At 39.1% G+C, this 17,380-nt stretch overlaps 1 protein-coding gene and 1 long non-coding RNA gene across 2 annotated transcripts in view; both read left to right on the top strand.

Moving 5' to 3' along the window:
* The window catches only part of CRACD (capping protein inhibiting regulator of actin dynamics), a 343,775-nt gene that overhangs the window by 70,787 nt on the left and 255,608 nt on the right, over positions 1–17,380 (top strand). The gene's annotated exons all lie outside the window — the stretch shown is intronic.
* The window catches only part of LOC111821729 (uncharacterized), a 74,085-nt gene continuing 62,973 nt past the window's right edge, over positions 6,269–17,380 (top strand). Inside the window, exons 1-2 of the long non-coding RNA XR_002825070.1 lie at positions 6,269–6,396; positions 6,947–7,093. This is a non-coding gene — a long non-coding RNA (uncharacterized LOC111821729). The remainder of the gene's footprint in view (positions 6,397–6,946; positions 7,094–17,380) is intronic.

The following is a 17,380-nucleotide window of genomic DNA, read 5'->3' as shown; positions in this document are numbered from 1 at the left end:
GTCACGTAGTTCCTTAAAGCAAATAGCAGGCCGGCTTCTGAATGCTGTGAAACGAATCATTATTCTTTTTCATCTTTTCTCTTGGTTCCTCTGTAATAGTTTGGTCTTTAAGAATCAGAACTCATTTGGGTTGTACAAGAACATGAGAATATTTAATGAACACCATTGAGCTGTGATAGCTGTCCTGGTGGAAAAGCACAAATGAATTTACTGTAGAAGCACAAGGAGTCTTTAAAGCCAAGCTCTTTATTTTCACGCTAAGGCTATGCAACTTATGATAGCAGTGCCTTGGATGACACCAAAGATAACTGGTGAAACTCACCAACAATACACATGAACTTCTAATGGAGGCGGTGTGTATATTTAAAGAGCACTGGCACTGAAATCAGACTGGCTGGATTGGCTACTTACTGTATGACCTTGAATGGATTGTTTACCCTCTTAAGTGCTGCCATTCCCCCCACCCCCACCTCCTTTTTTTCTATAATAAGGGCAGAGTCCCAGGGTGGAGTAAATGGTTAAGCAGTCAGCAGCTATCTGTAAGGTTGGCAGTTCGAGTCTACCCAGAAGCCCCTCGGAAGAAAGGCCTGGCAATCTACTTCCAAAAAGTCAACCATCAAAACCTTATGGAGCAGAGTTCTACTCTGACACACATGAGGTTTCCTTGAGTTGGAATAAACTCCACGAAAACTTGTTTAGTTTGGTTTATAATGGAGCCAGTAAAAGTACCTACCTTAGAGGGTTGTGTAGACAATGCACTTAGAACAGGGCCTGGCACCTAAGCAGTAAGTAAATGTTAGCTACAATTATTCCTTTTCATCTCTCCTCTGGTCTCTAACCTGACACTCTTCGTCTCTTTCTTCCTTCTTTTCAGTTTTCCCACTTGTCAATTCTTTACGCTTTGATTCTGCCACGGGCCCACGAGACCTTGGTGTTCCATCAATCCATTTAGGGCTATCTCTTGTAGTGGCAATGAGATGCCCTTGATTCTATTTATGTAGTTTCCAAATTAGAACTTCCTCTTTCATCCTGAACCTAGATGTTTATTCTACCTTAGGGAAGGTGAACACGCTCAGTTGACCTTCTGGCTGAGGTGGGCATTTATTGCTGGGAGGCAAGAAGAGAATGTGTTAATTCTGATGGAGAAGGCACTGTAGGTCGTGAGGTAGAAACATTTGTGTGTGAATCCTTTCCTCTTAAGAGAGGTGCCTGCATTTTTGTCTAAGTTAGGATCCAAACATTAGACCATTGCTAGTTTCTTGCGGATTTTGCAGTCCTATGGAACAAAAGGGACTGCTAACATAAATACTGTGTATGTAGATCCCCAGACTGTGTTGGCTCTAAGGATGCTGGGAGTCCTGTTGCCCTGGAAACTACTTGTTTTTGACATTTTCAGAGGGAAAAGAGTCCTTTTTGGAATGTTTGTATTGGATGGTGCACATAAATAACAGTAACTAGTTAATCCAGAGCAGTTATCATATTTTTGCACAAATAATGCACGCCTTCTGCATTTGTTTGCCAGCCACGCTCTCCCCTCCCTCTGAGAGGCACCCTCACAAGTGCTGACATGCCAGTCCTCTTCCACATGTTGCTGTAAAAAAATCAGCATAGCGCTCTTATGAAAATACCTCATTGTGAGAGGGCATGGCCGGCAAGCAAGCAAACAAACAAAAAGAAGGCACACATTATTTGTGCAAAATAGGGTACTTTTGGTCAAAACAGGCTTGTTAGCTTAGTTGCTTGCCTGCCTCCGTTTCTTCCGTCCTTCCCACCATCTCTCGCTCTCCTTTCCCCACCTGTCTTAGTTTGCTAGTGCTGCATAACAGAACTAGTGGTGGGTAGCTTTAAAAAACAGAAGTTTATTTTCTTACAGTTTAGGAGGCTGTTGTTGTTGTTGTTTGGTGCTGTCAAATTGGTTCCGACTTATAGCGACCGTATGTACAAGAGAACGAAACACTGCCTGGTCCTGCGCCATGCCCCCAGTCGTTGTTATGCTTGAGCCCATCGCAGCCACTGTGTCAATCCATCTTGTTGACAGTCTTCCTCTTTTTCGCTTACCTTCTACTTTACCAAGTATGATGTCCTTTTCCAGGGACTGATTCCCTCTGACAACGTGTCCAAAGTATGTAAGACGCCGTCTTGCCATCCTTGCTTCTAAGGAGCATTCTGGCTGTACTTCTTCCAAGACGGATTTGTTCGTTCTTTTGGCAGTCCATGGTATATTCAACATTCTTTGCCAGCACCACGATTCAAAGATGTCAATTCTTCTTCGGTCTTCATTATTCATTGTCCAGCTTTCGCATGCATATGATGCGATTGAAAATACCATGGCTTGGGTCAGGCGCACGTTAGTGTTCAAGGTGACATCTAGGAGGCTAGAAGTCTGAATTCAGGGCACCTGCGCTAGTGGAAAACTCTCTCTGTCAGCTCTAGGGGAAGGTCTTTGTCTCTTTCAGCATTTCTTGGTTTCTTGGCGATCCTCACGTGGCATGGCGTATATGTCTTCTCTTGTTTGTGCTTGCTTGTCCCTGTGTCTGTGCTGCTCCTTATAACTCAGAAGTGATTACCTTTAGGACACACCCTACGCTGATATGGCTTCATTAACGTAACAAAGAAGACCCTATTTCTAAATGGAATTATATCCACAGGTACAGCGGTCAGAATTCCAACACATACTTTTGGGGGACACAATTCAATCCATAACACCATCCTTCAAGCTTTTTGTTTTGTTTGTGTGTATGTGTGTTGAAATATAGAAAAGTGTGCAAAAAAAATAAGTATATGTTAATGTTTTATCACAGAGTAAACAACCAGAAACTATCATCCAGGTCAAGAAACGGAACATTGCCAGCACCCCAGAATCTCCCTCATGTCCCCTTTTAGGCCTTACCCCTTCCCTTACCTTAAAGGTAACCAACTACTATCCTGGCTTTTATAATAATATTCTGGCTTTTCTTAATAATTTTACTACCTAAGCATATATCCCTAAGCACTAGTTTTGCATATTTTATATACTAGTTTTGCTTTCATATACATGAAGTCATACAGTATATAGTACTTTGTGTCTGGCTTCTTTCATGCCATGTTTGTGAGATTCATCCGTATTGTTACTTGTAACTATAGTTAATTTGTTTTCATTGCTATATAGTATTCTATTGAATGATATACCACATTGATTTATGTCCCTATTATACTATTGATGCATATTGGGATTGTTTTCAGCTTTTGATTATTACAAATAATGCTACTATGAACGTTCTTGAATTGTGTCTTGCTGAATGCCTCCATTTCTGTTGGATGTATACTAAAGAGTGGAATTGCCAGATCAAAGGGAATACTTGTTTTAATCTTTAGTAAATAATGCTAAGCTATTTTCTAAAAAAGAGTGTATCAGTTTACATTCTCACCAGCGGTGTCTGACGGTTCCAGTTGCACTTCATTTTGCCATGCCTTAGAGGAAACTGGATTATACAAGAAGAAACTTCTAAGGAACTATCATTAATATTCTCCGAGTGGTAATATTCTCAGAGTGGTAAGATAATACATCTGTGAAACAAGAATGAGTGTGCCATTGAAGAAACATTAAGAAAACGAAAATGAAATTGAAACCAAATTTAAACAACAATGAGATACCATTTCTTACCTATCAGACTGGTAAAAACTAAAAAAACATGACAACACGTTTTTCTGGTGAAGCTATGTGGAAACAGGCACTGTCATACACTGTTGGTGGAAATGCAAATTGGCACAACTCTTCTGGAGGGAAATTTGTCAATATTCTCTCATAACAAATTGTATGTGCTTTTTTATCTTTTTTCCTAGCAATTTCATTTCTAGGAATCTACCCTAAAGATACACTTCCAGTAATATGATAATACATATGCACAGAGTTATTCATTACAGCATTGTTTGTAATTGCAAAATATTGGAATCAGTCTAAATGCCCACACATAGGAATGGTTGAATAAACTTTGATATATCCGCACAGTAGACTACTAACCAAACCAAAAATACCACACCCGTTGCCATTAAGTCAATTCCAGCTTATAGTGACCCTATAGGACAGAGTAGAACTGCCCCATGGGGTTTCTAAGGCTGTAATCTTTATGGAAGCAGACTGCCACATCTTTCTCCCATGGAGCAGCTGGTGAGTTTGAACTGCTGACCTTTCGGTTAGCAGCTGAATGCTTAACCACTATGCCCCCAGGGCTCCTTTAATGGACTACTAACCAACTGTAAAAAAAGAATGAGGAAGGTCTCAGTGAACTGATTTGGAAGGATTTCCAGGATATACTATTAAGTGAAAAAAGCAATGTGCAGAAGGATATAATATACTACTTTTCATGTATGAAGAAAGGAGTTATAAGAAAACACACATGTATTTATTTGTTTATGCCAGAGAAATACAGGAGGGATAAACCAGAAACTAAAGAGACTGGTTGTCTACAAAGAATGGGTGGAAAAAGAAGGCATAGAAGCAGAGAATAGGAACAGAGTAGTAACGATGAGGAATGAGCAATGCCTTTCTGAGTATACTTTTATATATAGCTTTGACTCTTAGAGCCATAGTAATGTTTCACATAACCTCAACGTCAATAAATCATTACACCCAACCATGATGCGAGGGTAACCCAAGATCGAATACACATAGTAACCAATGGACCTAATTGTATTACATATGAATAACATATCCATGCTGAAGGGGATGGAGAAGAAAAGAATTAACCTAAATATTTTGAAAAAACAGTAGTTAGACTGGATACTGTCAACATTTTGACTGTATACAAAAGGAACTGTACATAAATACTGTATGGTAGTTAGTAAATCTGTTTTTCACAAGAATATATGCCAGCAATTCTTTTTAACTACTTTACGTATATAGACAAATAAGTGAATGTACTGTAGATAATGAGAGCCAGTTTTCTCACTGAGGAAAAAGTTGCAAATAAGAAAATGGGGAAGGCTAGCGTTGGATTGGAGTTGGGGGTATCAGTATGAGCTCATTGTTATATATATGTGTGTGTGTGTGTGTGTGTGTGTGTGTGTGTGTGTGTGTGTGTGTATAAAGATCCCTGGTGGTACAATGATTAGGTGCTTGGCTGCTAACTAAAAGGTTGGCGATTTAAACCCACCCAGCGCTTGGTAGGAGAAAGACCTAGTGATCTGCTCCTGTAAAGATTACAGCCTAGAAAACCCTATGGGACAGTTCTATTCTGTCACATAGGGTCACTATGAGTTGAAATCGACTCAGTGACACCTAACAACAACATGTACATGTGTGTATATATATACACACAGGAGCCCTGGTGGCACAGTAGTTAAGAGCTTTACTGCTAACTAAAAGGGCAGCAGTTTGAATCCACCAGCCACTCCTTGGAAACCTTATGGGGCAGTTCTGCTCTGTCCTATAGGGTTGTTATGAGTTAGAATCAACTCAACGGCAGTGGGTTTGTTTTTTTTTTTATTTATATATACACATACACAGATAGGTAGCTATATAAATAAATGTTGATGTGTGTGTATGTGTGTGTTAGTATTCACGTATATGTTTCCTGTACACTGAGAGAGACTAGGAGCAGTAACGCTTTTGTAGCAGTGGGCATACCTAATCCCAACTCTTGGTTTCTAAATACTATTCTCCAATTAAGAGAGTCAGGGCTCATTGGAGGAGTGGTTGATTCCAGGGCTGGGACAGGGAAAATACACAATGAGCTTGGAATTTTCTTTTTTTTAAATTGTACTTTAGGTGAAGGTTTACAGAACAAATATTTTCTCATTAAACAGTCAGTACGCATATTGTTTTTGGTGAAAATATACATAGCCAAAGATACACCACTTCAAAAATTTCTACATGTACAGTTCAGTGACGTTGATTACATTTTTCCAGTTATGGTGCTATTCTAACTTTAGATGAAGGTTTACAGAACAAAATAGTTTCTCATTAAACAGTTAGTACACATGTTGCCCTGTGACAGTGGTTAAGAACCCCACTACATGTCAGCGCTGTCCTTACTCAAACTTGGGTTCCCTATCACCAGCTTTCCTGTCCCCTTCTGCCTTCTGGTCCTCGTCCCTGGACTGCTGTGCCTCATTAGTCCCATTTTGTTTTATGGGGCTGTCCAGTCCCTGGCTGAGCAGTGAACCTCGGGAGTGACTTCACCACTGAGCTAGAAGGGTGTCCGGCGGCCATACTCTCGGGGTTTCTCCAGTCTCTGTCAGGTCAGTAAATCTGGTCTTTTTGTGTGTGTTAGAATTTTGTTCTACAGAGCTTGGAATATTTTGTCATACAAACACATAAGGAACTACTCAAACAAGAGTGTGGGTGTGTCAAAAGGACACTGGGGCCAATCAGAAAGAATTCTTCGTGGCCAAAGCTGGAACAATTTGAGTAACAATGTAAGTAATTATAGTATCGGATTAAAATAAATATCCATGAGTCTATACTGATATAACTTAACTAACTAACTAACTAAATTTGGGAGAAGAGACAGTTCTTCCTTACAGAAGAATTCCAATTAATAGATGCGGGGAGAATGAGGGAAATAACAAAATCACCATTAGGCAAACACCACAGTAATAGTTAGAACAGGTGAAATCTACTGATAGGTACTAAAATCAGTGGGAAAAAGTTTGAGGAAAAACTGGATATTTTCATTGCCTCAAAGTGTCTGTCCAAAGATTTATTTTGAATTACAAAGGGAAAAATAATACCTTTACAGTGGAGAAACATGGCAGACACCATCTTAATCAAGTGATCAGCGTTAACACCACCAATAACACAATATCAACACTGCTGATACAATGCACTGAGAAGGACACAACATCACTTCTGTGACATTTTTGTCACAAATAAATACCTCATTCTAATCATGAGCAAACATCAGACAAATTCAAATTACAAGGCAGTCTACAAAATAATTAACTGGTATTCATTTCAAATGTGAAGGACACATAAAGAATGAGAAGACTGAAGACCTGTCACAGATTGGAGGAGATTAAGGAGACCTAACAACTAAATGCAATGTGAGATCCTGGTTTGGATCTTGGAACAGAAAATGGCCCTTAGAGTAAAAACTGGTGAGATCTGAATCAGGTCTGTGGTTTGTTTAATTGTATTGTACCCATGTTAATTTCCTGGTTTTGATAATATGGTTGTACTATGGTGATGTAGGGTGTTAGCATTAGGGAAAGCTGGGAGAGGGTATACAAAGATGTTCATGGGCTCAAATAGAAACTGCACCTAGACCACATTGCTTGAAATCTGTGTGTTTAACATGATCTTTCACTCTCTTGCACCCCCATTTTTTCAGGCTAGGTGGGATTCAAGTTTTATTGATTTTTAGGTTAGATTTAATTTTAACAATTAGATTCTGTTTGAAAATATGGTCATTGTGAGTAAAAATATTGTCTCTAAGACTGCCCAGAGAATTAATTAAAAACAATCTCAGATAGACTTAAGTAGGGCTACCTGTCTATCTGTTAAAGAGTCAACTTGTAATGGTAAACCGTTGTATTGAGGTAAATGTGATTTTAATGTGGAATTTGCTCTAATAGCTTGATTGGATTAACTTAGTCACTGTGTTGATAAAAATTTTTGTTTCAAGTATGTGTTGTTTTAAATTTCTGTGTTTATCTTTTTTCTGTGACAAAATTTTCTGTCTTGGTGTTCTCTATTCTATGTTGGTGAATAAAAATATCACCTATCTTTGGTTGTTGATATTTTCAAAGTGTTAAAATAGAAGTCAGTTAACACCCACAATTGCACCAGTTTAACTGACAAATACAAAATAAACATGATGTGAGATGACAGACAATAAGTCTTTTTTACTAGTTAGAAGAAAGTTATTTGGAGATTTAATTGGAGAAAATGAAGTTCTTTTCCATCAGACATTTTTAGAGATCAGAGAATGGTTTCATTGGAGGCCATGGAAATGTATTTCTCCAAATTGTTCAATTTTTCAAATCATCTTTTTTTTCCCCCCCTGGCTAAATTCTTTTCACCACCACCGCCTCCCCCCCACCAGGCTAAATTCTTTTTTTTTCAGATTTTTTTTATTGTACTTTAGATGACGGTTTACAGAATAATAGTTTCTCATTGAAAGTTAGTACACATATTGTTTTACGATAATGGTTAACAACCCCACGACATGTCAGCACTGTCCCTTCTCAACCTTAGGTTCCCTATTACCAGCTTTCCTGTCCGCTTCTGCCTTCTAGTCCTTGTCCCTGGACTGTTGTGCCCCAGTAGTCTTGTTTTGTTTTATGGGACTGTCTAATCTTTGGCTGAATGGTGAACCTCAGGAGTGACTTCATTACTGAGCTAAAAGGGTGTGCGGAGGCCATATTCTTGGGGTTTCTCCAGTCTCTGTCAGGCCAGTAAATCTGTTTTTTTTTTGTTTTATGAGTTAGAATTTTGTTCTACAGTTTTCTCCAGCTCTGTCCGGGACCCTCTGTTGTAATCCCTGTCAGAGCAGTCAGTGGTAGTAGCCAGGCACCATCTAGTTGTACTGGACCCAGTCTGGTGGAGGACTTGGTAGTTGTGGTCCATTAGTCTTTTGGATCAAATCATCTTTTGAATACATTTTTAGAGGGGAAACAAAGGAGCTATGACAATTGAGCAAAATGTGCTAGTTTTTATTACCTGTGACACTATGAGAGTCACGTGAGCCCCCTCTGCCTCATGCCTGTTCCCTCCCAGGGCTCTGATAGCACCCTAGCATGGCACTTATGTCACAGCATTGTGTAAGCCTGTTTACATCTTTGCTCTCCCGCCAGACTGTAAGTTTATTAGAGTTAATGATTGGGTTTGTGGTATCCTCAGTGACTAGCACTATGCCTGGGGATGAAATGAAATGAATACATGATCAAACTTTTTACAAAGAGGATTCCTTTACATGGACTGACGACTGGAGGTATTTCCCATACTGGAGATCTCCAAAGCCTTTCTCATATAAATAAAAGCATTTGAGGCCCTCCAAAAGAAATTTCAGAAGAGACACTCATCTTTTAAAAAAAATTTACTTCCCATGGAGTATATATATATATATATTCCAAACCGAAAACCAATACTACACTCAGTAAATCTATATCTATGTTACTGAGTGTAAATATATATATATGTATATATATGTTTACTGAGGGTAGGGTCGGTTTGGAATATGTTCAGTAACCAAAAACTTGTTGTTGTTAGTTGCCATTGAGTCAATTCCAACTCATGGCGACCCCATGTGTGCAGAGTAGAGCTGCTCCATAGGGTTTTAAAGAATGTGACCTTCTGAGGCACCTCTGGGCGGGTTCAAACCGCCAACCTTCGGGCTAGTAGCTGTGCACTTAACTGTTTGGTCCACCTAGGGACTGTTTAACTAAAAACCTGACCGTGACTTAAACAAGTAAGGAATTTATTTGTGTCATATAATAAGATGTCTGGATAGGTAGCCCATGGCTGATCTAATGGCTCAATGATGCCACCATGGACTTAGGCTATTTCTCTTCTTCCCTTCATCCTTGTGGGCCTTGTTCTCATGCTTGTCAGTAGGTACTCATTGCCCTCCGCAACATCCTATTGCATCCACATTTCAGGGAAGTAGAAGGGGAAGAAAGGTAAAGGGCTGACAAAGCAAGCCAGCCAAATCTGGCCCGTTTAACAAACTCCCCTTGAAGACCCACCCAATGACTTCTGCTTACATCTCATTGGCCAGAAATGGGTCATGGCCATGTTTAGCTGCAAGGGAGTCTGGGAAAGTATTTGGATTTTCAGCATCTATAGGAAGGCGAGGGATAAGTAGACTATGAATGACTTGGGTAGTCAAACTATGAAATAAATTTCAGAATATACATCTTCCCTTTATTATTTTTCTTCTTAAATAAAGAACTCTTCTGGAGCATTATATTTCACACTGTAGGGTGAAACTCATTAGAGATCCATAAAATCAATCTAGTTATTAAAAAATGAAATAGAGCAAAATAGAAAAGAATAGAAAATATCAGAGTGTATCTCACTTGGTTAGGAAAAGTATTTTGTGAAACACTTGTTTTACTTGTATATTTACACATTTGTATACATATATGTGTAGCGTGAGTGTGTTTGTATGTGTATATATAGTATGTGCATACTGGCTCACAATGTAAAGTATTTCTTACCTGTGCCTTGCAGTCAAAAAAGTTTGAAAGCCAATTTTCTAGAGAATCTTTGATTTTACAGATATTTGTTTATTATTGCAAGCAGTTTGGGGGATATATGGAGAGAAATTATAATAGAAGGAAATAAAAAATATGTATAAATATTTATATTACAGGGAAGAAAGCTGTATGTGCTAGAAAAGATATCAACAATGGAGTTCGATATATGGTAATTCTGACGGAGACAGGGAATGGGGAAAGGTCTTTGAAGGGTGTGGCGTTTGAGCTGAGACTGGAAGGATCAGAAAAGTCTGCCTTTTTTGTCTACCCCTATAATGCACTGATGGAGTCCCTAGGTGGCACAAACAGTTAAGTGCTTGCTACTAACCAAAAGGTTGGTGGTTCAAACCCACCCAGAGGCACCTTGGAAGAAAGGCCTAGCTCTCCGCTTCCTAAAGTTCCCAGCCTTGAAAGTCCTGTGGAGCGCCGTTCTACTCTGAATCATGGGGTTGCAATGAGTTGGAATCTACTTGACGGCAACTGTTTGTTTGTTTTTCGTAATGAGCTGGGCATTGTTCACGCCTGTGTTAGAGCTGATTGAGCCCAGATCATAACCCTAAGTTACCTCACAGCCAAATTGTTTTAAAATTAAAATGTTAAGAATACCTTTATTTCTCTCTGGACCTAATCATTTTCCGTTTTTTAAATAACTGCATTTTCTAAATCCTAGAATATCAAGGTGACCTCAGACAAATCATCTTTACCTCCAGGTTTCAGTTTCTTCCTTTGTAAAATGGAGGTAATAATTGCTGTCCTTATCTTACTGGTGGCCCTGGTGGCACAGTGGTTAAGAGTTCAGCTGCTCACCAAAAGGTCGGCAGTTCGAATCTACCAGCTGCTCCTGGTGGAAACCCTATGAGGCAGTTCTACTTTGTTCTATGGGGTTGCTGTGAGTCAGAATTGACTCGACGGCAATGGATTTGTTTTTTTGTTTTTTTTTCGATCTTACTAGAAACAGAATTATTTCATACCTTTCATATTATTTTATATTAATATAGTTAGGACTAGCAAAGTCATTTATTTTTATCACCACTGCTGTGTGTCTTTGGTCGGTGTTCTGTTTTACAGACTGGGTTTTACAGTCATTAGAATTCGAGGTTGCCGCTGAGGATACAGTGACCCATTTTCAGAATCAAAAAGATCAGCTAATCTGTCTCCTTGCCAGTCAGTGTTAGGTGTTTGCGCTCCTTGTTTTCCTTCGCCAACACTCTTAAATAATTGCTTTAATTAACAAGCTTAGTCATCTTCTCTGTGTAGTGCAGAAGGTGATAATAAGCTGTACCAGTCCTATGTGGTAAGAGATTTTAAGAAGTATTCTTTCTCGTGTGTATGTAGATTTTATCAAATTTAGTAAGCGACACAACTCTTGCTGTTTGACTCAGCAAGGGTATCACTGATATTTTAATTTCATAATAGTGTAGGGCAAAAGGAACTTTTTTAAGAAAAAAAAATGGAACAAATTTTATCTGTAACAGGATAGACCCTTTACACAGTCAATGTAGGCATTATTGTTTTCATTTCTATACCAAAAAAAAAAAAAAACCTGTTGCCGTTGAATCAATTCTGACTCATAGTGACCCTATAGGACAGAGTAGAACTGCTCCCATATGATTTCCAAGGAGTGCTTGGTGGATTTGAACTGCTGCCCTTTTGGTTAGCAGCTGTAGCTCTTAACCACTATGCTATTTTCATTTCTATGGAGTGGGCATTATTGTCTTTATTTTATAAGGTCAAAGTAAGTAATGGAACTGTAATTCAATACCAGGTCCTTCTGATGTCATTTGATACTACACTGTGGTGATCATTTAAGAAATTATAATGATCTGTTACCTGTATATTTATACAATATAAAAAAAATAATAATGTGATCACTGTCACCAGAAAAAAGAAAAGTTATGATGGGATCTTTTCTTAACAGTGGATTTCTTTAAAGGACTGATATTCACAGACTTTGATGCAGCAATTTCAGTTCTTATCAACAAGTTTGTCAAATACTCAGGAGCCCTGGTGGCGCAGTGGTTAAGTGCTTGGCTGCTAACTGAAAGGTCCGCCGTTTGAACCCACCAGCTGCTCCAGGGGAGAAAGATGTGGCAGTCTCCTCCTGTAAAGATTTACAGCTCTGGAAACCCTATGGGGCAGTTCTGCTCTTTCCTATAGGGTCGCTATGAGTTGGAATTGACTTGACTTGCTATGAGTCGCAATTGTCTTGATAGCAACTAACAACGAAATCCTAAGTTAACTTATGCAATTAAAAAATATGTTCCATAATATATCTTCTTTTTTGTTTCTTTTAAGTGATGAAAATTTTTGAAGTTGCTGGTCCATAAAAGTAGCAATACTTCATGAATGTTGAACTCCTACTAAAACAAAAAGGAGCCCTGGTGGTGCAATGGTTAAGTGCTCAACTGCTACCAGAAAGGTTGATGATTCGAACCCACCCTACAGCTTCGAGGGTGAAAGACCTGGTTATATGCTCCCGTAAAGATTACAGCTTAGGAAACCCTAAGGGATAGTTCTGCTCGGTCACATCAGGTGGCTGTGAGTCAAAATAGTTGACGGGCACTTAACAACAACTAAAACAAAGCCAGTCCTCTATAAAACTTATTTCAATACAGTTGTCAGACTTTCATCATTAATGATGGTGGGCACGTATATAATGCCATTATGATAAGATACATCATCAACTGAACCAGAGGAGACCTCAGAGATCATCTGCCAACCCACCTTATTTTGCACAATCCAAATAATCCATTTTCCTATCCTGTATGTGTTTGAGTTCCTTTGTTTGTTCATTCATTCACTTACGAGCACCTGCCTACCACATGCTAAGTTCTGGCTTGGATTCTGTGGGTACAGTGATGAATATGACACTTTTTTTTTTATATCAAGGTGTTACAAATCTGTGGGAAGAAACAGAGTCACATACTGCCAACTAGAATACAGTTTAATGAGTAGGATAATGAAGGCATAAACTAGGAGAGCTTTGAAGGAACATGGGTTAATTCTACCTAAATATTTTCAACATCCTTTGTTGTCGTGGATGATTAGGAAACTTAGGATTTGGGGTTTTATTTTATTTTTGTTCATGGATACTTAGAATGTCTAATGTAGAAATGGATCAGAGGCAACAGTTGGTTACTTAATGTCAATGGATAAAAAATACAAGAGCTCAGTTTTCTTTCAGTGCATTAATTTCCCAATCAAGTTCTTTTAGATAGTGGAAATTATATGTACGCCATCTGAGAAGCCCTCAGTCTATTTTATTATAGCAAACTATATTTTACTCATTTCAACAAAGTACTCTTTATATGGGCCATCTATTCAGAGATGAAAATAGATTTTAAAAAACATATAGAACAACACAGCCAATATTTATTAAATTCCTGTCACACGGCCAGCATTGTAAATTCTGTGAGGTATTCATCATTGCCATCATCATAGTAGCTAACATTTGTTGGGTGCTTCCGCTGTGCCAGATGCTGTACTGAGCACTTTACATGCATTATCTCATCTAATCCTCACAAAAACCATCCACGGTGGTTACTATGATATCCCCATTGTACAGATAAGGAAACTGAGGCCCAAAGAGATTACATAACTTGCTCATGGTTACCCAGCTCCTGAGTGGCAGAGTTAGGACTGTCTGTCTCCAAAGCTCATGCTCTGTTCTGTATTGCACTGGATAAAAGCAGTAAAAGACAAGGACTTTTAATTTAGGAAAGTTTATACTCTTTTATGACAAGGTAAATATTTAAGGAATAATGCAAAACCGTATACAGTCGAGTCCCATTCTCGGTCTTTCCCACTTAAACATACTCTCCCTAGCCAATATCATCCAGTTCTATGTTTTCAATCCCATCTCTCAACAGAGGACCTGTAAAACTATGTCAGTAAGCCTCACCCCTCTTATAATTCCAAATCTGCTTTTCCATCTTCTACCGGACATCTGCATATAGTTGTCCCTAGGCATCTCATAAAAAAAGTGTGTACAAAGATAAACTTAAGGGCTTTTCATTCTTACCTGCTCATCCTCCCCTTTCCATAATTGGTTAATGACACCACTATCTATTCTCTTCTCCACAGGAAATTTATTTGTTCCCTTTCCTTTCTTCTACCATCCCACAATCAAGCCCTGTCAACTCTGTCCCAAAAATCTCTCTTGAATTTCTCCTCTTTTCCACCCTCACTGTCACTGCACAAGTTCACGTCCTCATCATCTCTCAGTGTTCAGTATTACAGTAGCCTCCTAATTGATCTCCTTGTCTCTAGGCTGACTCTACTCTAATCTACTATTTTCAGTGCCACTCGTAATTTATTTATAACATTCTGATTTTTATGATTTTGAGATGAAATTAATTAAATAGGCCTCATGAAGATGAAACTAGTGAAAATGTTCAGACTTCCTGGATATGAAGAAAAGGTCGGTGCTTCATCAGCTTTCACTGGTTTTATTTAATTCTGACATGCATGACAGAATGCTTTTCCTGGTTTCCAAGTAGTTGAGGTTTGGAGCTTACTTTGAGTTGCTTCTTTTTGCTCCTGTAACACTTTGCACATGTCTGTATTGTCTCACTGTTCACATTTTTATAATTATGTGTTTATATTTATAATTCCCTTGAATAGCAGAGACCCTGATCCTATAGATCTTTGAACCTCCAGCAACAACAAGCACAATGCCAAGCACAGAGCAAACATTTACTTGCATTTGTTAATTAAATGAATGATTCACATAATTTTAAAATCTAAAATTAACCACAGAAGTGCTGGAAAAGCATAATTTAATTTTCTAAGAAGTTACCAAATATCTTCTATTAGTTAAGCAGCTGATCGAATAATTTTAGAAGGTCTTACCCTTCCTCACATCAGTTCGCACAATCAACTGCCCGCTGCGATCAAGTCGATTCCGACTCATAGCGAAACTGCCCCATTTCCAAGGCTGTAAATGTTTACGGAAGCAGACTGCCACATCTTTCTCCCGCGGAGCGACTGGTAAGTTCAAACTGCCGACCTTTTGGTTAGCAGCCGAGCTCTTTGACCACTGTTGTGTGCCACTGAGTCGATTCTGACTCATAGCGGCCTTCTAGGACAGAGTAGGACTGCCCCATACGGATTCCAAGGAGCAGCTGGTGGATTCAAACTCCTGACCTTTTGATTTGCAGCCATAGCTGTGTCAGTGCTTCTCGTTGATGGTCTTCCTCTTTTTTGCTGACCCTCTACCTTACCAAGCATGATATCCTTCTTCAGGGACTGGTCCCTTCTAATAACATGTCCAAAGTATGTGAGACAAAGTCTTGCCATCCTTGCTTCTAAGGAGCATTCTGACTGTACTTCTTCCAAGACAGATTTGTTCATTTTTTTGGCAGTCCATGGTATATTCAGTATTCTTTGCCGACACCATAATTCAAAGGCATCAATTCTTCTTCAGTCTTCCTTATTTATTGTTTAGCTTTCATATGCATATGAGTGATTGAAAACATCATGGCTTGGGTCAGGTGCACTTTAGTCCTTAAAGTGACATCTTTGCTTTTTAATGCTTTAAAGAGATCTCTTGCAACAGATTTGCCCAATGCAATGCATCTTTTGATTTCTTTTTTTTATTTTGTTATTTTTCTTTATTATTATTTTTTTAATTGCACTTTAGATGAAGGTTTACAGAACAAACTAGCTTCTGATTAAACAGTGCACATATTGTTTTGTGATATTGATTGCCAACCCCATGACTTGTGAACACTCTCCTCTTCTTGACCTTGGGTTCCCTGTTAACCAGCTTTCCTGTCCCCTCTTGCCTTTTAGTCCTTGCCCCTGAGCTGGTGTGCCCAGTTAGTCTCGTTTTATTTTATGGGCCTGCCTAATCTTTGGCTGAAGGGTGAAGCTCAGGAGTGACTTCATTACTGAGCTAAAAGGGTGTCCAGGGGCCATACTCTTGGGGTTTCTCCAGTCTCTGTCAGGCCAGTAAGACTAATTTTTTTTTGTGAGTTAGAAGTTTGTTCTACATTTTTCTCCAGCTCTGTCTGGGACCCTCTGTGTGATCCCTGTCAGAGCAGTCAGTGGTGGTAGCCGGGCACCATCTAGTTGTACTGGACTCCGTCTGGTGGAATCTGTGGTAGTTGTGGTCCATTAGTCCTTTGGACTAATCTTTCCCTTGTGTCTTTAGTTTTCTTCATTCTTCCTTGCTCCCAACGAGGTAAGACCAGCAGAGTATCTTAGATGGCCACTCACAAGCTTTTAAGACCCTAGACGCTACCTACCAAAGTAGAATGTAGAACATTTTCTTTATAAACTATGTTATGCCAGTTGAGCTGGGTGTTTCCTGAGACCATGGTCCCCACAGCCCCCAGCCCAGTAATTCAGTCCTTCAGGGAGTTTGTATGTGTCTGTGGAGCTTCCATGACCTTGCCTTCTACAAGTTGTGCAGGCTTCCCGAGTATTGTATACTGTCCTACCCTTCACCAGAGTTACCACTTGTCTATTTAGTGTTTCCCTCCCTTCTCCACTCCCTTGCAACCATCAGAGATTGTTTCTTTTTGTGTGTAAACCTTTTCATGAGTTTTTATAGTAGTGGTCTCATACAATATTTGTCCTTTTGTGATTGACTTATTTCACTCAGCATAATGCCCTCCAGATTCATCCATGTTATGAGATGCTTTGCAGATTCATCATTGTTCTTTATTATTGCATAATACTCCATTTGTGTGTATGTACCATACTTTGTTTATCCATTCATCTGTTGATGGGCATCTAGGATGTTTCCATCTTTTTGCTATTGTGAACAGTGCTGCAGTGAACAAGGGTGTGCATATGTCTATTCGTGTGATGGCTCTTATTTCTGTAGGATATATTCCTAGGAGTGGGATTGCTGGATTGTATGGTATTTCTATTTCTAGCTTTCTAAGTGCCGTATCATAATCTAAAATAGCTGTACCATTTTGCATTTCCACCAGCAGTGCATAAGAGTTCCAGTCTCCCAGCAGCTTCTCCAACATTTGTTATTTTTTGTTTTTTTGATTTGTGCCCGTAATGTTGAGGTAAGATGGTATCTCATTTGGTTTTGATTTACATTTCTCTAATGGCTAGTGGTTGCGAGCGTTTCCTCATATGTCTGTTAGCCGCTTGAATGTCTTCTTTGGTGAAGTGTCTGTTCATTTCCTTTGCCCATTTTTTAATTGGATTATTTGTCTTTTTGTTGTAGAGGTGTTGGATT

The sequence above is a fragment of the Trichechus manatus genome, unplaced genomic scaffold (assembly GCF_000243295.1).
Source record: "Trichechus manatus latirostris isolate Lorelei unplaced genomic scaffold, TriManLat1.0 scaffold00101, whole genome shotgun sequence".
Classification (NCBI taxonomy): Eukaryota; Metazoa; Chordata; class Mammalia; order Sirenia; family Trichechidae; genus Trichechus; species Trichechus manatus.
Note: the sequence above shows the minus strand (reverse complement) of the source record. Positions and strands in the feature narration are given on the sequence as shown.